This window comes from Ovis canadensis, chromosome 9 (genome assembly GCF_042477335.2).
Source record: "Ovis canadensis isolate MfBH-ARS-UI-01 breed Bighorn chromosome 9, ARS-UI_OviCan_v2, whole genome shotgun sequence".
Taxonomy (NCBI): domain Eukaryota; kingdom Metazoa; phylum Chordata; class Mammalia; order Artiodactyla; family Bovidae; genus Ovis; species Ovis canadensis.
In genome coordinates, this window is record NC_091253.1 from 77,511,282 (window position 1) to 77,539,263 (window position 27,982).

At 38.5% G+C, this 27,982-nt stretch overlaps 1 long non-coding RNA gene across 1 annotated transcript; it reads left to right on the forward strand.

The window, feature by feature from the left end:
* The first annotated feature begins 1,453 nt into the window (after positions 1-1,453).
* Positions 1,454-19,693, forward strand: LOC138446268 (uncharacterized). Its single transcript, XR_011259249.1, has 4 exons — positions 1,454-1,540; positions 13,676-13,782; positions 14,470-14,702; positions 19,291-19,693. It is a non-coding gene; the product is annotated as an uncharacterized lncRNA (long non-coding RNA).
* Positions 19,694-27,982: the final 8,289 nt, after the last annotated feature.

Consider the following 27,982-nt stretch of genomic DNA (forward strand, 5'->3'; position numbering starts at 1 on the left):
AATCTACAATTGCATGTTGAAATGAAAGAACTTTCTGCTGGAGCAGCTATAAATGTAGCATTCACATAAACATAAATAGAAATTAATTAAGAGTAAATATCCTTTCAGATAGTCTTTTTAAAAAATTTTTATTCATTCATCAGTTAATGGACATTTTCTACTGTGAACATTTATATACCAGTATTTGTTGTTGCTTTTATTTGGCTGTGCTAGGTCTTAAGTTGCGACATGTGGGATCTAGTTTGGGCTTCCCTGATGGCTGATGGTAAAGAATCTGCCTGCAGTGTGAGAGACCTGGTTTTGATTCCTGGGTCGGGAAGATCCCTGGGGATCTAGTTATCTGACCAGGGATCAAACCTGGGCTCTTTGCATTAGGAGTGCAGAGTCATAACCACTGGATCACCTGGGAACTCCCCAGATAACCATTTATTTTATATGATTATATTAATATAAATACTACTAAATAACTTTTGTCATTTATACTAACAGCATCCACAACATGTATAGTTAGTCTAACTATAACAAATCTCCAGGCATCAGTGAATTAAATGACCATCATTAAGTATGTAGAAATTGTTACAGGAACATAATGGAAGGGTAAAGTGCATTAGTATTTATTTTAGCACCTACTGCTAAGTCTTTGGTGCTTTACCTAGCCTTTCTTATTTAATTTTCACACTTCAATTATTTTGTTGTTATTCAAAGATCCATTCTATAGGTTGAAAAATAAGTCAGACCCATGGATTCGAGTAACTTTCTGAATGCCATGCCTTGTGTACACCATAGAACCTAATTCTATACTCATGATTCGAATTGTAAAGAGAGTTCCTTCTCACCATAGTACTGACTTTCAGATAGGACTGCCACCTCCTCAGAGGTCCCTTTGCTTTAATACTTACAGGGCATAGTGACTATTATTGTACCTTAACTCTCTCCCGTTGATAGTAGTCATATCATATTTCTTTCCCCCTCTTTGTTATCTTTCTTCTTGATCTAGTAGATTTATATGAAGGTGAATCTGTGAGGCAGTACCCACACACACAGACACTTCCATCAAGAAAAAAAAAAAAATCTGAACATCACAAAACAATCTTCAGAGGACTTGAAACATCACGGAAAACCTTGTCTGTGTGCTGCGTGCTAAGTCGCTTCCGTTGTGCCAGACTCTGCGACCCCACGGACTGTAGCCCGCTGGGCTCCTCTGTCCATGGGCTTCTCCAGGCAAGAATACTGGTGGGTTGCCATGCCCTCCTCCTCCTCAAACCAGAGTCTGCTACCGTGACTAACTACACTGGCAGGCTGGTTCTTTTCCATGCACGCCACCTGGGAAGCCCAGGTAAAACCTTGACCAGCTTAAACTAGTTTTGCCTCCTTGAATGGGTTGTTGATTAATCAGACTTTCTTTTACAGAGACAGCACTGCGCATGTGCAAGACTGGAACCGCTCCCCCCGACCTCCGCCCCCCATGTCTCTGGTATGACTCCCGAAACAAGAATCTTTAGGCTACAGAGCTTTAAGAATAAAATTTTACCACAAAGAGGTAAGTCCTTCAACAAAGGAATGCTCGCTTCCAGTAACACTTAGAGCTTCTATGGACTGATTTGAGACTAAGCAATCAGCACCCAAGTTTGAAATTTTCCTGACCCCTTTAAATTCTTCCTGAACCCGGGATGGAGGGGAAAGATTTGAGACTGCTGCCTCCTTGCCAGTTGACCTTGCAATAAAGCTCATGCTTTTGTCAAAACCTGGTGCCATAGTTTTGGCTGCTGTGCCTGTCGGGCATTGAACCTTTGCTTAGTTAACAGATTGACTGGGGTCATACAAATCTTTACAGATCCTCTTTAGATGTTCAGATTAATTCATACAGAGCACCTTCATGTAAAAACAACAAATCTCATTATTAATTTGATATATCCCATGATAATTTTTATAATTATTAAACTTTTAATTGCACTCTAGTTGCCCCCAACACCATTAAATTCTGTTATATTATCTACTGTTCTGTTTGTATAACTAGTTGAAACTATAATCATTATGTCCATACCAGACTCATGTCTCTCTGTATCTATAGTTAACTGAAACTACCCCAGTTATTTGAACAGACAGTTTCATATATTTTTTTCAGATGTGATTGGGCGTGTTCAGAGTGGTATGGCTGTAGACCATATACTTTCTGCAGTTGACTAACTTATAAATAGATACTATAGCGGTTAATTAGTTGGAGGAACAAACAGAAAATGTTGAAATTATAAAGACTTGCCAGAAATTGGTCTATTTTATTAATCTTTTCAAAGAACCAGTTGTTTATGCCACTATATTTATATAATCAATTTATTCTTTTCTTTTTCTTAAGAGTGAAAGCATATTTATTCAGGGACATATACATGCCATAGACAAAATGTTGGCTGTATCATAAGGAGAGTGGGCTCCAGGGTATCCAATATTTATTCTTTATATTATTATCTTCTTTTATTTCTGTTTGGTGTATTATTCTTTTCTTAAATTCTTGTGTTAGATGTGTAAGCCACTAATTTCTCAGTCTTTCTTTTCTAATATTTGCATTCATGAAATTTTCCTTATCACTTAAGCTACATTCCATTCATTTTTATGCATAGTTTTTCAAAATAGTATCAAATATTATCTAGATTCAAATAGACAGAAGTATCTAAATTCAAATAGATCAAAATATTATCTAAATTCTACTTTTTTTCTTTGATCCCAAAAGGCGTTTTCTAATTTTTCACTGGGGTGTGACTAATATTTTTTAATTGAGTTCTAATATTATTTTTTATAATCAGAGAATGTGATCAGCTTAAACTCAAGTTTTCAATCTTTGTTGAGTGTAGTTTGTTGCATATGTACTCTAATTATTATGCATAAAGTTTCAATCATATATGCATTAAATAGGCTGATTAACAGTGTTATTTGGCTTTTCACCACTTTCTTACTATTTTTTTGCCAAATGTGCCTGTTAATTTTAAGAGATGTCTATTACAATTTCCCCACTATGACAGTGGATTTGTTTATTTCAGGATGTAACTCTACCAGATTTTTATCTTTATTTTGTTTGTGTTTAGATATACACAGGTTCAGAATTGTTATATCTTCTTGCATGCTGCATGCTAAGTCACTCTTTGCAACCCTGTGGACTGTAGCCTCCCCAGGCTTCTCTGTCCATGGGATTCTCCAGGAAAGAATATTCTCCAGGAGTGAGTTGCCATTTCCTCCTCCAGGGGGTTCTTCCCAACTAGGGATGGAACCAGTGTCTCTTACATCCCCTGCCTTGGCAGACATGTTCTTTACCTTTAGCACCACCTGGGAAGCCTTGTTATATCTTCTAACTACAACAATAAGTTGTTCCTTCTATGAGATGTTTACCTTAAAGTTTATTTCATCTTATACAACTTGATGAAGTTATATCAACTTTTTTCAATTTAATATTAACCTGGCATTTATTCTTTATGCCTTTCCTTTAAAACGTTACTTGTTTTTATATTTTAGGCATGTCTTACAAATAACTTGATATTGTTTTTGTTTTTTTCATTTTAATCCAGTCTGAAAAAATACTTGCAGGTAAATTAGAGCATTTATATTAATTCTAATTGCTAATACATTCAGATATATTGCTATCATTCTTGTTTACTGCCTTCTATTTAACAACATTTTCTTTACTTTTTTCTATTGATTGCCATATTTTAAATGAATTAATAAATAACTTTTTTAATTTCTCAGTTTTAATTTTAGTAAAGTAAATATCATATGTAACACACAAATTAAGGGTTTGGGAGGCCCTCAATAGCTTTTAAGGCTGTAAACAGTTCTTGAGACCAAAAATACTCGAGAATCCCTATTCTAAGAAAAATACTGACCTCTGGAGAAAAGGAAAAGTCAGTTTATCATTAAACTTTTAAACAGCAATTCTTTAGTCTAAAAAAGAATATAAAAACATATTTAAAATATTCAAGAAAGGAAAATATAAACCAAGCTTTTCTATCCAGTCAAACTGATCCCCAAGTATAAAGACTGCAGAGAAAATGGAAAGAATGTATAAGTTAGAAAATAATGTTTCTGTGAGCTGTTCCTGAGGAATCTATAAGAAAAATTTGAGACAATCAAAAAAGACTGATGAAAAACATTAAAAACACATTTACCTTTACAATTTTTGCTATATGATGATCATGAAGGGGCAATTATAATATCAGTTCAGTTCAGTTCAGTCGCTCAGTCGTGTCCGACTCTTTGCGACCCCATGAATCTCAGCACGCCAGGCCTCCCTGTTCATCACCATCTCCCTGAGTTCACTCAGACTCACGTCCATCGAGTCAGTGATGCCATCCAGCCATCTCATCCTCAGTCGTCCCCTTCTCCTCCTGCCCCCATAATATATGATGTATATATACTCTGAGAATATAGATACATTTCAACCACCCATTTCAAAACACATCACAGGGCAGGAATGGGGAGTATATTAAAAACTAAAATGAATTCACTGATTACTTCACTATTAACTTAGATTGGGTATTAACTGGGTATTGAAAGTGAAAGTGAAGTTGCTCAGTCGTGTCCGACTCTTTGCGACCCCACGGACTGTAGTTACCTCTGTCCATGGGATTTTCCAGGCAAGAGTACTGGAGTGGGTTGCCATTAATGGGAAGTAAAAGAGTATTATCTCAAATAAGAAATGAAGGGAGGAAAAGGAATTTATTAGGTAATACCAGTATTGCTTATAGTAGGCAACCATTAAACAATAGTAAGAGAGAGAAAGGAGAAGGAAATGGCTGGCTCCAGTATTCTTGACTGGAAAATCCCATGGACAGAGGAGCCTGGTGGGCTACAGTCCATGGGATCGCAAATAGTCAAACAAAACTAAAGCAACTGAGCAAACACGACAGAAATGAGGTTTGGGGAGCAGGAAGAGGGATACAGGAAGACAAAAAGAGAAATTAAGATGTTCTATAAAGGTATTAGTACAGTGCTCGCTTCAGCAGCACATATACTAAAATTGAAAACATACTAGTACAAAGGTAATTGTGAGGGAAAGATGTAAACCTTCACAAAAGAGAAAATGAGTAAATAAATCATATAACGACTACTTGGCAGACAGAGACCAAACATTTACCGTATCAGTAATTATAAATGAACTAACTCATCTTTTAAAGAGAAATAGAAAATAATCTTGATTGACAAAATAACAATAAAATAACTAACAGAATAAAATCCAATACTCTACTGACATTACAGACCACTCAGCCTTCGCTGAACTTGCCCAGTACTTGCACGATTTTGTGCCTAGATTCAGGCACTTTCCAATCCATCCCTTTGTTTCTAAAGATTCTACTGAGTTTTCTATTGAGTAATGCCACGTCGTCCATGAAGCCCTTTGTAGTTGCTTTCAGCAGAAATTAGTCTCAAAACATCTTTGCATATATATTAGAGTAGTTAAATAAATATGGCATATTGTAGACAGTTGTTTATATACTGTTTTCCCCACTAGAATATAAACTCCTTAAAGACAAGAACAAATGAGTGGGATATTAGAGCAGCTCAATAATGGAAGGAATAACCAAAGACAGAAGGATATGCCATTCATTTAATGTACTATAGAATTTGTATAATTATCTATAACTCTATTTGTAATTATAACTGATTACTTCCTTTAAAATTTTAAATTCACTTACATCATTTTAGATTGCCTCTAGGCATTTAATTAAAGTTCTACCTCACTGGATACTTGCTGCTTCTAGGTTGTTACATGTTTATAAATAGATCTGCCCATTTTGGAATCTCTCCTCTCATAATTGTGAAAGTTTCTGAATTAATGAATGCTTTTTATGGCAGGTTTTTTCATATACACTAGCAAGCTTAAATCTTTAACTCTTTTGTGTTTTTCTTGCTCCCTCATTCCCAGTTCTGGTTTTTTGTTAGCATTTTTCAGCATTTTGTGTTTGTTCATGTACATTTTTATGCTAGAATATTTGATGTAACAGTTGAAGGATTAAACCACACAAGTCAGCAGTGACTGCAGTACCATGACTGTTACGACTAACTGCGTCTTCACAGCGCTATGAAAACAACTTACAGTTATTTCATTACTCACTTGACTGCCCTTGAATATCTGTTAGTTGAACAGAACAATTTAGTCTCTTTTATATGTATAACCATATCTCCCAGTGTCTATAAAAGTATTTTACTTTTACTGTGTTATTCACTTGGTTGTCCTTCAACACACTGTTACTTTTTGAATAGAGTTACTGACTTTTATATATGTATGAGTGAAATTTCCTAAGTGCTCCAGTAAGCATTCAATCTTTCTTTGGTGTCAGCTTTGCATTTTACCTGTTTCACCCAAGCAAGTATTACCCTGAGATCCAGTGCTTTAAATGACCTACCTAACTCAAAAAACATGTTTACTGTGGGTGCAGGAATGTTTGTTCAGTGTGACAAAATATTACATTTATAAATTCACTGGAACATGAGAGTCACTTTACCTTAAAATGTTATAATATTTTCCATTTTAGCCTTCATTTTGGTAGGCTGGCTACTGTTTACAGATGATTCCTTGGACACCATTCAACCTTTATGTAAGACTTTATTTGTCCACTGAGCACAGCTTTTACGAAGGAGGCATCAATTTTCAAGAACTGGGAAGCATGTGAGATTTGACCCAGCTTGCAAGCTAACAGTTTAATTTACTGCAGTGTTATGGGCAAGAGTCATGATGACAGAAGCCATGAGATTCCTGGGTCAGAGACAAAGGACTTTATTACTCACACAGCACAGAAACATGAGCTTCAACTTGCACGCCCCAGTTCATAAAAAGGAACGAGAAAAGCTAGACGCACATCCACGCACAGTGGGTTGCATCTCAGGAGAGAGGCCAAGGACCTCAGCACTTTTTGAGTGAGCAGCAAACATCGTAGCAAGCACTAATAAGCCAATCTGCTTTTCCTGGAAGAGCGTCTAGTTACATGTAAGTCATGTAGCAGTTACCTTGATCTACTCTGTTGTCTGAGTGACTAGCTACAAAGATGGTGCAGAATCAGAAGACAGATCAGCCTTCAGATAATACTGACAGACCATACTCAGCAAAAACTTTAAGATTTGCTCAGAGTCTATGGCTGACTGCCTCATTCAATATCACAAATCTAATATTTCCATCTTGTATCCTGATGCCATTGATGATGACCTTATACCAAAATATATTGCAGCAAAGCAGAACTTTCTAAAGCATATCAAAACGTGGCCTTACTCACAAGCATAATGCACTTTCTATATCCTTGCTTGTGTGGTAGTCTTCAGCTGCCCTTTATACAATTCTCATTGCTTTCACATAGCAATGATGAGGTGTCATCAAAGTCACAGAGGACACCTGGGTGTCCTTTATAACCAAAAACATCGGCTACCACCTACTTACCATTTCTTCCTCTTTTGAGTTATTGTCTATTTCCAAATATTCAAATATTCTCTCAAAATTCAACTTTAACTCACTTTGTTTTCTTTCAAATGAATATTTTCCCATATTCCCCCCAAATGTCATTAAATCTCATATGAAAGTTTACAGATAAATCTGTCTTTATAAAATAAACAGTTGACATTAAACAGATTGAATTATAGTAATAAATTCCATTTATCAAAATTTAGCAAGTGTTTATCAAATGCCATTCAAGTCCCTGGACTATAAAGATGAAGACAAGTTACTTGCCTTTCATGAGGTCACAAATTGGTAGGGAAAGATACTATGAGGTCGTAGTTAATGTAATAACAGATGTACATGCAAGGTAGAGAATAATAGTAAGGTAGGTGTTAGGAAGACATCACATTGTGGGTAAATTGAGCCATGTTTTAAAATAAGAATAATAATGTGCTAGACCAAGTTGGTAAGAATATCCCTGGTAAAACTAGTCATTTGTTTCTAAGGTGTAACATAACTGAGCATCAGATCAGTAATTATAATAAGGCAATAATACTTCCCATTACATATGTACACCCATGGCTGATACATGCTGATGTATGGCAAAAACCACCACAAGATTGTAAAGTAATTAGCCTCCAATTAAAATAAATTAATTAATTTAAAAGAAAAAAAAAGTATGTTTTGGGGAGGGGGGACTTCCCTGCCAGTCCAGTGGTTGAAACCCCATGCTTCCACGGTAGAGGGCTTGGCTTTGATCCCTGGTTGGGGAATTAGAATCCCACATGCTGCATGGAACAGCCAAAAAGTGAACATCAAAATATTTTTTTAAAGCCACCTGCAAAGAAGGTTACTAAATTCAAAATATTCTTTGTTCAATGAATATTTTGGGGGTGCCTCTGAATGCTGGGAGCAACGCCAGGTATTTGAACATTAAACCTGTGCTGCTGCTGCTGCTAAGTTGTTTCAGTCGTGTCCAACGCTGCAACCCCATAGACGCCAGCCCACTAGGTTCCTCCATCCCTGGGATTCTCCAGGCAAGAACACTGGAGTGGGTTGCCATTTCCCTCTCCAATGCATGAAAGTGAAGTCTCTCAGTCGTGTCCGACTCCTAGCGACCCCATGGACTGCAGCCTACCAGGCTCCACCATCCATGGGATTTTCCAGGCAAGAGTACTGGAGTGGGGTGCCATTGCCTGGCCAATTAAACCTGTATTTATACACAAAACATTGGTGACTTTAGAAATAACAGTTTAATTAATTTATTCATTATAGTATTTCCTCATTCACCAACTTAATTAATCATATCTGAATTTTATTAATTGTCCAGGAGACAGAGATGCACTTTTAGAATTATTGTGAGTATGCATGTACGCATGTTACAAGTTATTAGCATGGTACTTAACCAACTAGGGTGAACTGTATGAAATGGCCACTGGCTATCCTAAGTGATTCAGCCTAATATATGTGCTGTGCTGTGCTGATTCGCTCAGTTGTGTCTGACTGTCTGCTACCCCATGGACTCTGCCAGGCTCCTCTGTCTATGGGGATTCTCCAAGCCGGAATACTGGAGTGGGTTGTCATGCCCTCCTCCAGGGCCTCTTTCCAACCCAGGGATCAAACCCAGGTCTCCCACATTGCAGGTGGTGGATTCTTTACTCTCTGAGCCACCAGGGAAACCCAAGAATACTGGAATGGGTAACCTATCCCTTCTCCAGGAAGTGAAAGTCACCCACTCTTGTCCAACTCTTTGCAACCCCATGGACTATAGCCTGTCAGTCTCCTCTGTCCATGGAATTCTCCAGACCAGAATACTGCAATGGGTTGCCGTTTCCTTTTCCAGGGTATATTCCCAAATTAGGAATCAAACCAGAGTCTCCTGCATTGCAGGTGGATTCTTTACCAGGAAAGCCCAGCCTAATATTTATGTATGTATGAAATTCTATAGTGTAAAGAAAATCAGCTTCAGATTCTGATAGTTTGAATCTCACAAAAAGTACTTACAAAGTGGGCAACTTTGGGAAAGTTATAAAACCTTCCTAATCCTCCATTTCATCATCTGTAAAATAGAAAGAGTAGAATCAATCTGAATTAGTTATGCTTGTGTTGAGTGTATAAGGAAACTCCCACCACAGCAGCCTAACTAAATAGGGGCTTTCGTTTTTCTCATATAACTAAAAATACAGAAGTTGTGAATCCAAGAGTAATGTAGTTTCATGAAGTTATCAGTGCAAAGAAGCAGCTGCTTTCCAGAAAAGGAGGGCATATAAAAATCCAGGCCAGGGACTTCCCAGTGGTCTAGTGGTTAAGAGTTCACCTTCCAATGCAGGGGATGTGAGTTCAGTCCCTGGTTAGGGCACGAAGATTCCACATACCACGGCAACTAAGCCCAAGCACCACGACTAGAGAAAAGCCACACCACAGCAGTGAAGGACCTGCATGCAGTGACAGAGATGCTGCCTGCCACAATTAAGACTCAGGGCAGCCAAATAAAGAATGTTTTTTAAAAGGACATATTTGTTATTCATTAAAAAAAAGTCAGCCCACTGACAGCAGGAAGGTAGAGGAGGACAAATTTTTGAAAAATTATCAAGAGATCAAATCTATAGAATTCTGATTAAATTGACTTGTTATTCTCATTCACCAGAGCAGTAGTTTGATTTTGGACAACCTTACTTCCTAACAGTCTATTTAAGGTCCTTATGACTCTTCTTGCTTCCCTAGTCTCATCCTTTTCCCTCATGTTTTCAGTGTCTGCTGTACTTCTAGGCTTCGGGTCAGGTTTTAGATAAACAAAGGGAAGAATGAAGGGTAAATCTTCTCCTTGAAATTTTTTGAGGAAAGATTCTATTCCAGAGATGTCCACCTATATGCCATTGGTCAGAATTGTATCACATGGGCACATCTACTTGCAGGAGAGACTGGGAATTCTGATATTTCACTTTCTAAAAGGAGTACCTCAAGGCTGTATATTGTCACCCTGCTTATTTAACTTATATGCAGAGTACATCATGAGAAACGCTGGGCTGGAAGAAGCACAAGCTGGAATCAAGATTGCCGAGAGAAATATCAATAACCTCAGATATGCAGATGACACCACCCTTATGGCAGAAAGTGAAGAGGAACTAAAAAGCCTCTTGATGAAAGTGAAAGTGGAGAGTGAAAAAGTTGGCCTAAAGCTCAACATTCAGAAAATGAAGATCATGGCATCCGGTCCCATCACTTCATGGGAAATAGATGGGGAAACAGTAGAAACAGTGTCAGACTTTATGTTTGGGGGGCTCCAAAATCACTGCAGATGGTGACTGCAGCCATGAAATTAAAAGACGCTTACTCCTTGGAAGAAAAGTTATGACCAACCCAGATAGTATATTCAAAAGCAGAGACATTACTTTGCCAACTAAGGTCCGTCTAGTCAAGGCTATGGTTTTTCCTGTGGTCATGTATGGATGTGAGAGTTGGACTGTGAAAAAGGCTGAGCACCAAAGAATTGATGCTTTTGAACTGTGGTGTTGGAGAAGACTCTTGAGAGTCCCTTGGACTGCAAGAAGATCCAGGTAGTCCATTCTAAAGGAGATCAGCCCTGGGATTTCTTTGGAAGGAATGATGCTAAAGCTGAAGCTCCAGTACTTTGGCCACCTCATGCGAAGAGTTGACTCATTGGAAAAGACTCTGATGCTGGGAGGGATTGGGGGCAGGAGGAGAAAGGAACGACAGAGGGTGAGATGGCTGGATGGCATCACTGACTCGATGGATGTGAGTCTGAGTGAACTCCGGGAGATGGTGATGGACAGGGAGGCCTGGCGTGCTGCGATTCATGGGGTCACAAAGATTTGGACACGACTGAGCGACTGAACTGAACTGAACTGAACTGAACTGAACCTCTGTAATATACAAAGGTAAGGGAGAAGGGTATTACAGGAGATATAAAGTGAATTACACATTGAGTCTTCAGTGTCTGCCTTACTATCTTTATGAAACTCTAAAGATTAAATGAGGGAAAATATGTTAAGTGCTTTGTAAACAGTACATTCTTAATAATTGCACACTGGACATAATGAACATGATGATAATATAATGCTGATGATGAATCAAAAGCTTAAACTGTAAACCTATGTGAATAATTGTACTGCCGAGTGCATTTTCTTTTTAAATCTTGAATCCAGTGATACTTTTCTCCTGTAAATGACAAAGTCAAATAATCTCTGGTTACCTCACATCTATAACCTCATTGGGGTTGAAGTGTATTTTTAGGCAGAGAAATCTCATGTTTGACTTCTTTCCAAAGTTTATTTTCTTGGAAAGTTTGAAGACCATCTGGGGAGTTATTTTGAGATATGAATATAAAAAACTGCTATTTTATTCATTTTGAATGCAGCATTTTTTTAGCAGTCAGAATATTCCCACAGAAAAGTAAATGAAAGTTGGCAATGTAAGTAACTTTTTAGAAACACCAAAAAAAAAAAAAGGATTATAAATCAATTTGTTTGGTTTCACCTAACCTATATGCCCTCTGGAGAAGAAAATGTCAATCCACTCCGGAATTCTTGCCTGGAAAATCCTATGGACAGAGGAACCTGACAGTCTGTAGTCCATTGGGTCACAAAAGAGTCAGACACAACTTAGCGACTAAACAACAACAAACCTATATGCCTCTAGTGATGATGACTGATTTTCAACTCTCCATATCCTTTGGTCCTATATGTTTTGTCTTGAACATAGTTTTTGAGGCACCTCTATAATTCTGGATACATACAAATTTCTTTATACATTTATAACCTCTTTGATCTTCATAATTTAACAGGCTATATGGAGACACTGCAGAGGTGATGGAAAGAACAAGATGACGACCAAGATCGGTCTCTACATTTCAGTCATCTTGCAGGGCAAAAATACACATAACCAAATATTAATTGCAATAAAATATAATTACGAAATGACAAGGTACTAACCAAATGCCATAGGAAGATTGAGGAGGGAGTAATTGACTCTGTCTAGAAAACATGAGAAATTAAGAATTTAAAGGACTGGTAAATTTTTACAAAGGTAGTAAAGAAAGAGAGGAGCATTTTAAATAAAGTGGCCAATAAATTAAAAAGCCAAAGACAATAAAGAGCCAGCGTGGTAAAGGAATGTCAGCCGGGCTGGTGACATTTTATGCCCGAGGGGCATAAAACAGAGTTTAGCAACAAATTAGACAGGTTCAGGTTTCAGGGCTGTGAATGCCCCAGACCCTGTTATGGGGCCACAAGGGGTCATAGAAGGCTTTCAAGAGGTAGATGAAATGAATCGTTTGTGTTTTAAACTGCCAGCTCTGTTGTGAGTGTGGAATTCAGCTCCTAGAGCAAGAAGCTGCCTTCACGAAGAGAAATCGGCAGGCTTATAAAAGGCTCACTCAAAGGCAGTGAGGATAAATGAGGGCAAAGGTTTGAGAAATATTCAAGAGATCAACTCTATAAAATTCAGATTAAATGGACATGGTGGTTTAATTGTTATTGCTGATGGTCGCTGTTTACCATGTTACTGGTTTTTGAATGAAACTATTTTCTATATCTATTTAAACAATTGACTCTGCTTTTAAACACATCTCCCCTCTCCCATATTCTTCCGCTTAACCATTTCTTAACCACATATTGAGATTCTGAGCATTCTTCACACTCATTTTTAGCCCTTAATTCCCTCTTGATGTTCTCATTCTCCTTTATTTCTTCCCACACAGACACCAATACACACCCTGGCTGTGATGTTTAGAAAGTGCAGTGGTAAAGTTTATCCCATCTATAAGAGTGATTGTGGTTTTTTACTTTTAGTTATAGTCCATTATAGATACTCAACCATTTAATGCCAAAGGAAATTGCTGTTCTGTTAAGAATTAATGAATATCTTAAAACACCATATTTCCAGGATATCACCTATTTTCTCTATTGAAAGAATTTCATTTTAATGCTACTTTAGTGGAGGAAAGTATCAGCTTAGTTAATTGCCACTGGAGTTAAAACAGTCAGTACGCTGATTTGGAGTTCTTTTTTTTACAGTTCAATTAGCTGCTGATGTTTTATGTAAACATCATTTAATTCCCACCACAACATGTTCATATTAAGGAAAAGAAGGAAAAAAAAAAAAAACTCTTGTCCTGCAGGTAATCATGGGAGGGCGTTATTTCTATTCTGATTGTGAACTTCAAACTTTTCCCCAACCTAACTTGACTGAGCCTTGAGGAACATTTGTAGTCCCTTAATTAATTTTAAATTTTACTTCTGTCAGCAGTTTCTCCAGCGGACCCCAACCAAACATTACTGAATCAATCAGATGACACACTCACAGGGCAGCCTTTCAGAAAGGAAACATGTCTTCAACGAACTGGCAAAATGGTAATCTCATACTTACAGAGAATTTTAAATAAGAAACCTTATCTCCTTTTTGTACAGAATAATATATTGCAAAACCATGTTGAAAATTTCAGTTCCATTATTATTCACATGCCTGCCAATCATTGTCCATGATCTTTCAATGATGCACTTGATCCGAATCCTTCTACAAATGAATAACAATAAAGTCTTTACAGAAAATATTATAACCAATATGCCAAGTTAATTTAAAATTTCATGTATGAAATAAGGATACCGTTAGCAATTTTATCTTCAAATGACTTATCTAATAACGCTTGCATCTGAAAGTAATAATGGCTTTCACGTTTACTGAGAGACAAAGAGATGAAATCGCATAGTTTCTCCAGATACAAAGGCAGCTGTGCGCATTGTGAAAAAGTCACTATTATAAAATTGTTTTGCACTTCAATTAAAATGTCCAGATGCATATTTTCCTTTGAGATAATGGTACTGATATCATTTGTCAGTCAAATAAAACCAATACCACATCAATATCACTTGAAAGTGATAAAGTGTTAACACTTGAACGTGTTAACTGTTATGGATAAGACAAAATTGGCAAAAGAATGAAACTAATCATTAAGTGTTTGAAAAAAATCTCTTGATTAAAATAAAGAGTAAAAACTAGCAGTTCTAATTCTGACTCCACATCTTGCTTTTCCACGTTAGTTTACCTCAAGGATTCCCTGGTGGCTCAGACTGTAAAGCATCTGCCTGCAATGTGGGAGACCCAGGTTCGATCCCCGGGTCAGGAAGACCCCCTGGAGAAGGAAATGGCAACCCACTCCAGTACTCTTGCCTAAAAAATTCCATGGATGGAGGAGTCTGGTGGGCTACAGTCCATGGGGTCGCAAAGAGTCAGACATGACTGAGTGACTTCGTTTCGTTTACCTCAATTAGAGGTAAGCTCTCCCTTCCACATCTTAGGCTACTGAATAAATGCTTTAACCAGTTCACAACAGCCTGTGGGATGCTTAGCATAATGTATGTAGAAGTTGCCATATTTTGGGTCTAATTCTTGCACAAATTTTAATAGCCATTATTCTGATTTAATCTAACTGGTAAAGACTTCAGAAAGGCTTCAAATGAAACTTTCCTGCAACAGCAAACTCTCATAAGGTGATGTCTGTTTTATTATATATTCTTTTTAACATCTTCTTGGGCTTCCCAGGTGGCACTAGTGGTAAAGAACTTGGCTGCCAATGTAGGTTAGACGTAACAGATGTGGGTTTGATCCCTGGGTCGGGAAGATCCCCTGGAGGAGGACACGGCAACCCATTCCAGTATTCTTGCCTGGAGAATCCCATGGACAGAGGAGCCTGGCGGGCTACCATCCATAGGGTTGCACAGTCCGACACAACTGAAGTGACTTAGCATGCACACACAAGATCTTTAATCTTCATAAACTCTCACTGAAAGAAAAGAAAAATAGACAAAAACTTTTAAGTCTATTGTCTTAATCTGTTTACACTGCCATAACAAAATACCAGAGTCTGAGTGGCTTATAAACAGCATTTATTTCTCAAGGTTCTGGAAGCTGGGAAGTCCAAGATCATGGTACTGGCTTGTTAGGAGTTAGGAGGACCCACTTCTACACATCTTTTTACTATAATCTCATATGGTTAAAGCTGCAAGGGATCTCTCTGGAGTCTCTTTTACGAAGACATTAAAGGGCCTCACCTTTCTCACCAGATCACCTCCCAGGGGCTTCACCTCCTACTACCATCACATTGAGAGGACAGGCCTCAACATATGAATTAGAGGAGAATACTCGGTTCACTGCCTCTGTGTTAGGCAGGATTCTTGTACTTGGCCAAAGCACCACACTGTCTGCTCCATTATTTGGACCTTGGTGGCCATTTGCTCTGTGTGTGCCCATGTCCATATTTATTTTAGACCAAGTGGTCCATCTGTATACCTAAAGGCAACTCACTGCATTCCATGAACACATACGACAGTGAAAAATGAGCACAAATGCCCCATCTTTTGCCAGTTACTCCTTTTGATTTGACTTGATAATGTTTCCCAAAGACTTCACCTCGGCATTTTCAGCAGCTTGCAGTTATATATAGCTGGCTTTTTCTTTTTAGTAAGTTCACTCAGAAAAATCATCTAACAAATAAAACTTGATCAAAATATAAAGTGAACTATTTGATTTTATTGAGCTCGTGGTGTTCTGCAAAATCTATTTTTAGCATCTGATAATTTCACGGGTGAGGACAGAATGTTATTTAAGAGGTGAATCTGCTTTGAACAGCATAAAATTAATCATGCAGTGATTTCTTTTCCTTCCATCTGATTCCACTGTCATTTGAAAAATAAAACCAGGAAACATGTGTTCCTGTTAGCTTGACAGCAGGTAATGGAGCATGTCAGGAAACCCTCATTTGGGTCAGCTGAGGAATATGCTTCAGAGCAAATGTGGTTAGTACAAGGGATTGCTGTGTAAATTTCCTTTGGGGAATTCATTCCATTCTCATTTAAAAATGACAGTTCTAGATACATGATAGAGGATTATTTTCTGACAGTTGCTTTGAGTGAAATAGTCTATTATCTTTAGTAATTCATGCTTTTCCATAAATCATCAGGTAGTGGGCTCATGACCTTTCTGAGCTTCCACAAACTCAAAAGGCAACCAATAAAAGGTTGTGATGGGAGCAAAGACACAATTTGCAACAGCAATGCAAAGGATCAAATTTCTAGAATAAAGAAAATTCCCAACATTTGCAAGACCTATATGAAAAGCCTTGCAAGTTGCTAAAAAATACAAAAGAAGCTTTGATCAATTGGAAAGACCTGTCAGTTTACTAGAGAACACATTATAAAGATGTTAATTTTCATGAAAATAAGTTATAATTTAAGTTAATTTAAAGTTCTGATAAAAATTACAAAGGAATTTTTTGAACCGAGATAATTGTGAAATTTCATATATACAAAGTGAACAAGCAAGAATAGATAATAAAAGTCTGGAAAAGATGGATATTAAATGGTGCTGACATTACTAAATACTAAGACATGTAATTAAAACCCAGTGGTTTTCAAGACAAGTATACCAATGGAACAGATAAAAAATCTTAATATTATCTCAAAGACATCTAAGAATTAATACTATAAATCAAGCATTATTTTCATCAGAGAAGCTGGGATAAAATTTATAAAGCTAACAATTCAATTCCATTTTCTTGCCAAAGATATTTATTATGAAGGAAAATATTCTCTTAAAAAATTAAAAAAGAAAAAAACAACTACCCAAAGGACAATTAACTACTTCCTTGAGGCAACTTTAATTTCTAATATGGGGACACAGAAATGATCCAGCCTGAGCCAATTTCTTAAAACATTCAATAAACAGAAGTCGTCAAAATTCTTTAGCCTTTAGGAGAAGGTGGGGGCTAGGGTATGGGAAGAGAACAAATGCTTATCAAAAAGCTAATGATCTTTTCAACTTCAAGATCTATGAGATAGATATGTGTAGCCCCATTTTAAAAGAAAAATATAGCTTGTCCAAAGTCATATTGTTAACAAATAGTGTAGGTAGTATTGGAAATTAGTTACCTAATTCCAGATTCTTTTTTAAGTAATAATACAAACTTTAAACTTCAGAAAACTTCAAAGACTTTATGATAAAATAGAATCACACTCCCCCTGCAAAGTAACATATGTCTATAAGATTATTTTAATGGAAAAATAGTGCCAAGACTCAAAGAAGAAAGGTACAAGAAGACCAAACGAGGAGTTTCCTGGGTGAAGCAGAAGATGCTACCACAGGCATTCTTGCCCATCAGCATAGCTTACAGTCCTGAAAGTCTCAGAAGTTCATAAGTAAGAAGTGTGAAACAGAAAAAACAAATCGGAAGGTTTGATGCCTGCATAATAAAGTAAACTGAGAGACAACAAGAGGAAGGCAAGAAAGAACACACAGGTTCCATGGAGCCCCGCTGTTAGTTACAGAAGACAGCAGCAGGAAAATCTTAATTCTAAAGAAGCGATTCAAGTTAAATAAGGCATATGTGTTCATTTAATACAATTAGAATCAATAAGAATCACGTCCTCATGCATACTCAGTCGTGTCCTATTTTGGAGTTATTTAACTCATGCACTAGCCCACGTACCGTAGTTAGCAGAGAATCTCCATCCACAATCCATCCACTTTAGTGTCTACTTGCCACACATATTAGGCAGAATTCCAAAGACAGTTTTCCCAAGATTCTTTTCCCTTAAGATTTATTTATTTATTTATCTTTGGCTGTGCTGGGTCTTCAGTTGCTGTGCACAGGCTTTTTCTAGTTGCAGCAAGCCAGGGCTACCCTTCCTTGGGATGCACAGGCTTCTCATTGCGGTGGCTTGTCTTGTCGCGGGGCTCTAAGGCACTCGGGCTTCCGTAGTTGTGGCAAGTGGACTCAGTAGTCACGGCTTCCAGGATTCTAGAGGACAGGCTCAAAAATTGTGCTGCATGGGCTTAGTTGCTCCAAGGTATGTGGGATCCTCCCAGACAAGGGATCAAACCTATGTCTCCTGCATTGGCAGGCCGATTTTTTTTTACCACTGAGCCTCTATGGAAGCCCCCTCCCAAGATTCTTGACATCTGGTTATATAATCCAACATTAAACCTAGTAGCTGCTGGAAAGGTATGTTGCAGGTATAACTAGGTTATGAGCCTGAAGATAAGGAGGTGATCCTGTACTTTCCCAAGGGGGGCCATATCATCACTGGAACCCTCTAAAGCAGAGAAATTTCTCCAGTGGGACTCAGAAGGGAGATTCAGCAGAAGAGGGAGGCAGAAGAGAGAAGGGGCAGAAGGGGAGATCAGGGTGAACTGAAGCATAAACTGCACACATCCCTCCACTGATGACATTAAAGTTGAAAAGGGGCGGAGCTACACATCAGGGAACAGAAGCAGCCTCTAGAACTGGGAACCCAGGCCACCAGCCAACAAGGAAACGTGACCTCAGTCCTAAAACTCAGTAGAACTAAACACTTCCAACTATACCAATGACCTTGGAAACAAATTCATCCCTAGACCCTCTAGAAAAGAACACACCTGGCTAACACCTTGATTTTGGCCTTGTGAAACCCAGATCAGAGAACCAGCTGAGCCACACCACACCTGCCCATCTGACCTACAGAACCATGAGAAAATGAATGGATGTTGTTTGGATATCCCTTTGCTGCTAAATGTGTTCTGATTTGTTATGGCAATGATAGCAAATGACCACACCCCCATGAAAACAAGAAGTGTTAGAATTCACTAAGGGAAGCGGGTGTAACCTTTGACTATTTCTTACTGAATCTGACCTCCACGTGTGGTTAATGTTATCAGAGTGACACAGAAATCCCCCTCTCCGTGAAACTATTAATAATGAGGCCTAAAAAGATAATTACATGGTGTCCTCCTTTCATCTTCACCAGTCCACTAATGTAGAGAAAGAAATCTAATCTCTAAATGGGTTTGTTGTTACATTGAATTTTTAATATGATCTATTATCTCAGCAGATGAATTTCAGCATCCCCAGATTTTCAGGAAACAGAAGGCAATTTTTACAGCTATATTTGATGGACATTTTCAGTCACATTATTAGGAAGCCAGCTTTGGTATCTGCAAACAACAGGCACAGCAATTCCTATGTGTGCTGAACAGGGAAAATTAACACAAATGTTCCTGACAGCTGAGACTGAACTATTAAAAACTGTGGGAATGCTCGGCGGAGACACTACCAAAATAGAATGTAATCTTTAATTGAAGAATGACAACTTGTAAGAAGCCTCTCTGTTCCCCTCTCCCCCTGCCTCTAGTAGCCCAATTCTTATTTTGTACTAAATGTAGCAATCATTCTCCCTCTGATTTTCCTGTTTAGTATTGATTTTTAAATAAATATCTTGCAGGATTTGTTGACGATTTGCCATTTTCTTATTAAAAAAAAAAAACACTCATTGATGATCTTAGCCACCAAGCTAAGAAAAAAAATCTCATTTTATGAGATTTCCCTGGTGGTCCAGTGGTTGAGAATCCACCTTGCAAGGCAGGGGACATGAGTTTGATCCCTGCTTGAGGAACTAGGATCCCACATGCCACAGAGCAACTAAGCAGCATCCAGGATTTTATCAGAGCTGGTCCCATAGTTGTGGCTGACCTTACTCTCCAGACTCTCAACCTGATACTGCCTGGCCCAAGGTCCTCATCCTAAATCACACTGCTAACGTGGAGGGTCTGGCATGCTCAAGACCCTCAGGTATGCAAATATAACCTTTACCAGGTAGGATATTCCAGCCTACAGCCCTAGGCTGAATGTACCAGATCTCCTCTGATCTCAGAAACTAAGCAGGGTCAGCCCTGGTTAATACATGGATGAGAGGTAGAATATTCCAGAGACTTAATGGGTTATCTCTCAGAAGCTAGTCAAGGGTCAAACCATTCTTTGGACAAGGTTAATCTTTTATTAGGCATTAAGCATGTGAGCAAGTGAGGTAGTGTTAAAAAAAAAAAACACTTTTTTTTTTTTTAGTATTGTTTAATTCAGGTATGAAAGAAAGTGAAAGTGTTAATCATTCAGACGGTCCATGGGATTCTCTAAGCAAGAATAGTGGAGTGGGTGCTGCTGCTGCTGCTGCTAAGTCACTTCAGTCGTGTCCGACTCTGTGCGACCCCATAGACGGCAGCCCACCAGGCTCCCCCGTCCCTGGGATTCTCAAGGCAAGAACGCTGGAGTGGGTTGCCATTTCCTTCTCCAATGCATGATAGTGAAGAGTGAAAGTGAAGTAGCTCAGTCGTGGACTCCAGCCTACCAGGCTCCTCCATCTATGGGATTTCCCAGGCAAGACTACTGGAGTGGGGTGCCATTGCCTTCCCTGAGTGGAGTGGGTAGCTATTACCCTCTCCAGAGCATCTTCCCAACCCAGGGATCAAACCCAGGTGTCCTGCACTGCAGGCAGATTGTTTACCGTCTGAACCACCAGGAAAGCCCTATTTGAGCAAACTCCAGGGGATAGTGGAAGACAGAGGATCCCTGCATGCTGCAATCCATGGGGTCTCAAAGAATCAAACGTGACTTAGTGACTGAACAACAGCAGCATAATTCCTTTACGTAGTTGTGTTAGTTTCTTCTGTACAATGAGGTGAATCAGCTGTATGTATACATATATCCCTTCCCTCTTGAGTCTCCCACCCCCCTCCCACTCTTCGAGGTCACCGCACAGCACTGAGCTAAGCTCCCTCTGCTGTGAATTTCATCTTAGCCCTCGCATTAAGTAGCTTGACAAGACTTCAAGTTTTAAGTGTTTTAAACAACACCCTGTTACTTTTAGCCTCAATTGTAATGTGATTAGTACACTGCCATTTTAAGAATCTCACACAGGTCTCCAAAGAGTTTCACACATTTGTAAGGCTGCGATCTGGCCATAGACCTCCCGGATGTCAGAGTGGATCCTGGCAGACCCAGTGTCTGATTCCATTCTCTAAGTGACCAGTGCCTTTCTATCGTCTATTGTTAACTAGTAGACCAAAGGAGATGCTGGAAAGAATGTCTGATGTTCAGGACCCTGGAGCCTCCCCTGAGTGCCTCACTGAAGTGAAGCCACTGCAGAGTGAACCAGAAACACATCTTTAAAAATCATAACCTTGTAGGTCAAGCAGAGTGAGGAATTGGCAGCTTCAGCCCAAACTTTCTTATATCAGAATCAAGCCCTAAGGGAAAAACAGAGCTCTGAACATTACCAGGCTCGGGACATTTCTATATTATTTAAGATCTTCAAGGAACTAACAAAGTGACTAGTAACTAGATTTTCAAACCAAATCAAAGGACAATCCTCAAATTTAGGAAAAACTGTTGCTTAAATGCCTACCTTCTCCACACCACCCCCATACATATGCTGAGCACATTATACCGTCAAGGAGGATTTTAACATTATAAAAAGCAACACTGATTTTGTATAATGTACATCAAGAAGTCCAAATTAAAAATGGAGCTCTTCTAAAAAAGGGCATGCCATTTTAAAGACATTTATTTTAAAAAAGAAGAAGGAGGACAAGGGCAGTACATGTGATTTCCCAAAAATGGAAAATATGAAAGAAAGTGAAAGTATAGTAATTGGATATAACACTCAGCAACCCTAGTTATCTATAGGATATTAGAACATAGCTCCAGTCAATTTTATGTCTCCAAAAGATCACTAAAGTTTATAAAACATCTAGAGTCACGATTTCTTGAGTCTTCGAAAATATATATGAATCACTTTAACGTCTTTGAGAGGAAGAATATCACGAGCACATCAATCTAATTCTCCTCCAGACCAAAATGAAGTGCCTTGTATATGAGAAAAAGTGACAGAACTGATACAGCTTGCCTCAGATTCTTTTTTGTTTTAACTAAAATCCATATGATTGTATAATCTGGGAAGTGGGGATTGGTTCATAAAATGTATGGGTTGACGTACAGAGTGGTGCAGAGAATTACTCCAAAGGTAGTTTTCGGTAGTTCATCGGTTACCTAAAACAGGGTTGCTTTTTTTTTTTAAGTTTGTCTCACTGGAGTTTGGCCTCATTGCGGTATCCACTGTTCTTCTTATTTTGGAAAAAGGCACTTTTCCCATGGTGATGCCCTTGTGGTGGCATACACACATCATTTCTCCCTTCTTCCCAAGTTCTGTGGGGTCACACTGTGCCCACTTCCACAGCTCTCTCATGTCTAATGGGTGCCATCTAACCCAGTTTCCTTGGCCAAAGAGATGAAGAGGAAGTCTTCTGAAAAGCTTCTCAGAAGGTCTCTTTTTCTTTCTTTCTTTCTTTTTTTGCATTCTCAGGCGAAAAAACATGATTTGCCTGATACCACGCCTCTTCACTTCTTCTTCCTGCTTTGAACACACTGAAATGATTCCGAAGGCTGTAGCAGCCGTCTTGAGAATACAGAGTGATAAGCATGAGGATGAAAACAGAAGATGGCAAACAGAAAAAGGTAAAGCTTGTGTCTTTAATGGCATCTGTATCAATAAGGATATTCATCAGCTAGATATGCAGCAATAAGGTTCTGTTCCATTCAGCTGTCATCTGTCACCAGTCACAGTTGCAGGGTGAAAGGAACATGGCAGAAACACTCTTGTTTTTAAACTTTTTATTTTGCATTGGGGTATAGCTGATTAACAATGTTATGACAGTTTCAGGTGAACAGTGAAAGGACTCAGCCATGCATATACATGTATCCATTTTCCCCCAAACTCCCCTCTCATCCAGGCTGCCACATAACACTGAGCAGAGTTCCATACAGTAGATCTTGTTGGTTATCCATTTTAAACACAGCAATGTATACATGTGGAACTTATATTTGCCAGGGGGAAGGATGGGGGAAAGGGTAGTTAGGGAGTTTGAAATGAACTAACTCTTAAAGACTCCTACTCAGAAATAACACAGGTCACATCTTCCCCTTCAGGGAAGGTTCATGCTCTTTGAGATCACTTTCCAAATTAAGTACATGCAGGGACTTCCCTATCTGTACAGTGGTTAAGATTCTGTGCTCCCAATGCAGGGACACAGGTTTGATCCCTGGTCAGGGAACTAAGAGCCCACATGGGGTAGAATCTTTTAAAAAATGAAAGAAAGGGGTGGGGGAAGAGTCCTCTGGGCTTCCCTGGTGGTCCAGTGCTTAAGAATCTGCCTTGAAATGCAAGGGACACCAGTTTGATCCCTGGTTCAGGAAGATCCCACATGCCAAGGAGCAAATAATCTGTACACCACAACTACTGATCCTGAGCTCTAGAGCCTTTGAGCTGCAACTACTGAAGCCTGTGCACCTGGAGACCATGCTCCACAACATGAGAAAAGCCACCACAAGGAGAAGCCCTCACATTGCAACAGAGTAGCCGCCACTTGCCGCAACTAGAGAAATTCTGAGTGCAGTAATGAAAGACCCACCACAGTCAAAAAATAAAACTAAATAAATAAATAAATCTTTTATTAAGAAAAAAAAGAATCCTCCAAATGAAGTACATGCAGGAAGGGCTCTGTCTTAGACTATTTTCTAGTGAACCTAGACTAACATAGCATGCTTAGGATCCCAAATTTTCTTCCTCTAAACAATTTACAGTCCTGGAAGAATTCTGAACAGAAAAGTGACATAATCACTTTTCCAAGTAAGAAAAGTCATTTTGATAATAGCGTGAAGGAAGAATCAAAGAAGTCAAGGCTGGTGTTAGAAAAGCCAGCCAGCAGGTAAACCCAATAAGCTAGATAAGGATGAATGTTTAAACTCCAGCAATGAAGCTGGAGAGAAAAAAAAAAAAACAGTATGGAAAGAATAGTGATTCTGAAATGCACGGTGAAAATGTCATAAAATGTCTGAAGTAGGAGAGGTAAGCTTTTGTTACCATAGGACCTATAGGTGCTAGAATGGCTATGGGGAAAATATCACCCATTTTATTGTAGTGTGCTGTGATACATAGTATATATCACTTCTCAAAGAGCAGTGCTAAGCCGCTTCAGTCGCGTCCTGTTGGACTGTTTGCGACCCTGTGGACTGTAGCCTACCAGGCTTCTCTGTCCATGGGATTCTCCAGGCAAGAATAGTGGAGTGGGTTGTTATTTCCTCCGCAAGGGGATCTTCCTGACCCAGGGATCGAACCCACGACTCTTACATCTCCGGCGTTGGCAAGCGGGATTCTTTACCACTAGCCACCTGGGGGAGACATGACAAAATCCAGACAGACTGCAGCACTTGCTTCTCTTGAAATTAGTACCCATTTTCTGGCATGCTTTAAACACAGACTTTGTGGAGATAAACTGAAACCTCTAGAAAACCCTTTTAAATTGGGGACTGTATAATGAGACTACACCCTTCCCAATTTTAAAAGTATTTCCCTATTAAGTTTTTTGTTTGCTGTTCAGTGCCATATATTATAGGAAGAATATAAGTTTTGATTATCCATTTCACTTGTTAAGAAGCTGGAGGGTAATAGAGTGATCATGGTTTAAATGTAACACAGTATCTGTAGATTGACATGTGCAAGTGAGTGTTGCAAGCTCAAAATGCCTGAATTTCAAAGCAGCCCAATCAGTAAGGGAGGATATGACAAAGGTATGATGGAAGTCCATGAAAATGGTTGTTTGGGTCACTGGGCAAGAGAAGAAGAAAGAAGACAGAAGAACATGAGCTAACAAGTAACTGCTGCTCATTAAATCTGAGATCAATAAGTGATGTCCCTTCCATTCACCCACACCAAGCAAGGGCACACTGGAAATAAATGAAAGTCTCTCCTGCTTAATGTAACTGGAAAAACACATTAAATGGAATTCTTAATGTGAATGAACACTGACTATTTCTTGCTAATACTCTCATTTCATTTTGGTAGGAATGGCCAAATCTCTAAATAATATTGAAAAGTCTGACAAGCAAACTTAATTATAAAGCATGGGGTGGTTTAGTGATGGATATAGTGTAATGCTAGCTGACCTTTACATTCCCTGATTATACTGAATTAATAGCCTCAATGCTAATGGTAATTATTTAAAATGGCATGGTAAAAAGGCCATTGTGTCACATAAAATCTCCATGGAAATGGAAACCCACTGTTTACCTTTTTTAATGTTGTGAAGGTGTTGATCTGTCACTGTAAACAACAATCCCATTCAATAAGCTCTTAACTTTGTCTGTGTAGATAAGTCCCTACACCAAGACAGTTACTTTCCTGCCACCAGCCCAGCCCCCTCTGCTGAGCTCCTGACTCTTGATTTTAGGAACAATAACTAATGCCATTGTACAACCAGATATGAGCCAGTGTGCTTTACATCTGAGCCAGAGGTCTGAAAAACACTGCCTGTGAGCCAGATCTACAGTCTGTTCTTGTAAATAAAGTTTTATTAGAGCACAGCCATGGCCACTATTAGCATATGGTCTACAGCTGTTTCTATACTACAAAAGTAGGTTTGAATAGTTCTGACAGAGCATATGGACCACAATAAAATATGTACCTCCTGGCTCTTTACAGAAACTGTTCTATGACCTTGCAATCTTCACTAATCATTTAAAGTCAACATTGATCACCCTGCCTTGCAATGGTAGGTGCAAAGATGGTAGCGCCGAGGATGGTAGCAAGATTTTGGCAACATACAAAATGTTCTTTTCTTGAATTCTAAAGCTCTTCTCAAATCTTCACACTTGAACATAGGTAAGTGGTATCTATACTTCAGAAGTGGAAACTCAGAACCTCTACAGTCTGAAGCATCATTGAGGGAAAATGATGATCTTTATTCCCCCAAATTCTTATTTTTTTCCTTCTTATTTTATCCACTTTTCTGCTTATCCTTCCATCAGCAATACCACTATGGTAGGGCATATTATGAGAAAAGAAGACATTTTTCAGACTTTGGTTTTAAAACATATGTCTACCTCATCTAAATATTAAATAAGTCAATCTATCCAAAGGAAACACAATTCCATTAGACCATTTGTACCTCCTATAAAGAGAAATTGCCATTAAATTACCATGTAAATTAGTGCCAGTAGCCAAAGAGTGGTAAGGATATCTGCAGAACAGATGGTGGAATCAACCTATTAGAGGAAGTATGGATTCCTGTGGAGATTTCTGGGAAGACTCTAATCCAGCTTCCTGAAGTATAGAAAAGAATTACCCAATACCAGAGGGAATTTATATAGGGCCGGCGTGGGACTAGGGATCTGCATTTTAAACCGATTAACCAGGTTCTGATGAAGAGAATTCTTGACTCACACATTAAGAAACATCATGTCTGTTTTCTCCATTGGTTATACATTTATAAGGCTTCCTTGGTGGCTCAGATAGTAAAGAATCCGCCTGCAATGCAGGAGACCCAGGTTAAGTCTGTGGGTCGGGAGATCCCCTGCAGAAGGGAATGGCTACCCACTCCAGTATTCTTGCCTGGAGAATTCCATAGACAGAGGAGCCTGGCTGGCTACAGTCCATGGGATTGCAAGAGTCAGACATGACTGAAAGACTCACACACACACACACACACACACACAATTTATAAACCCTACCTGACAATAATTATTTTTTTAAATTATGAAAGCAACATACACAGATAGTAAGAAAATTCAGTTCTAGTATTTTAAATGACTAAGAAATCATAAAACCTTGGTAGGTTTAAACAATATAAATCTCTTTGTGATAGGGACAGTATATTATCTATCTCTTAACTTTTGTCCATGGTATCCCATTTTGAACAGAATGTTTTATTTGGATGTAATTCAGTTCATCTATTCCTTTCCTTATGGTTAATACTTTGAAAGTTTAATCTTTTCTTTTACCATAGGAGACTGTCTTTTCCTATTAACTGTTATTGTTTTGGCCTTCACAATCATATTTAACTCAAATAAAGAATCTCTTTGTACTTAGTAGAAATGAAGTTTGTGTATGTGTGGGTTTTAACATAGAATTAGGCAGTTTACATATAATACATCCATTTCCCATTGATTTGTGGTGGTGTTATTGATGTATGTGTGTGTGTGTATCCACAAATTACCTATATATACAGAAGAATTAAGTCCAGGTAAAGTAGAAAAAACAGATTCTACTAAATCCAGACAAGGTAGAAAAAACAAATTCTACTAACAGATTCTACTAATTCTGTTATTTCTAGATTAGTAGAAATAATAGAAGAATAGGAAAAAAGAAGTTTTGTTCTGGTATTCTCAAGGAGAAAATCAGGGAATAATACCCATAAAGAAGAATAAGGAATTATGAAATATGCATTCAGAAATCACATAAAAATAGATCTGAAAACAATCAATTAAAATCATTTATTTAAGGTATTAATAATCATTAATTCTTTAATTAAAACTATTGGATTTATCAGAATAATACTTGTTAATGAAGGAGACAAAAATGTAATGTAGCCAAAGCAATGCGAAAATTAAAGGGAGAAATTCAAGAGTAAAAAGCCAGAATAGAAAATGGGAGGGAAACTGAAGATTGCCCTCAGAAGGACATTTCTGAAGCTCCTAGAGAATCCCCTGGAGAATTTAGCAGCTCAGGTTGATTCTTTCAACTGTCTTTCTCACTTGGAAGTTCACAACCTGTTCCAGGACCCAGAATTCCTATTTAAGTACCAGCAAGCTGACTGTCTGTTCACACTCGCAGGCTGAAACACCAGTCATCTCCATGCATCATGTGTGCACATGCTTGTGCTCACACACACACCATTACAAACACATTCATAATA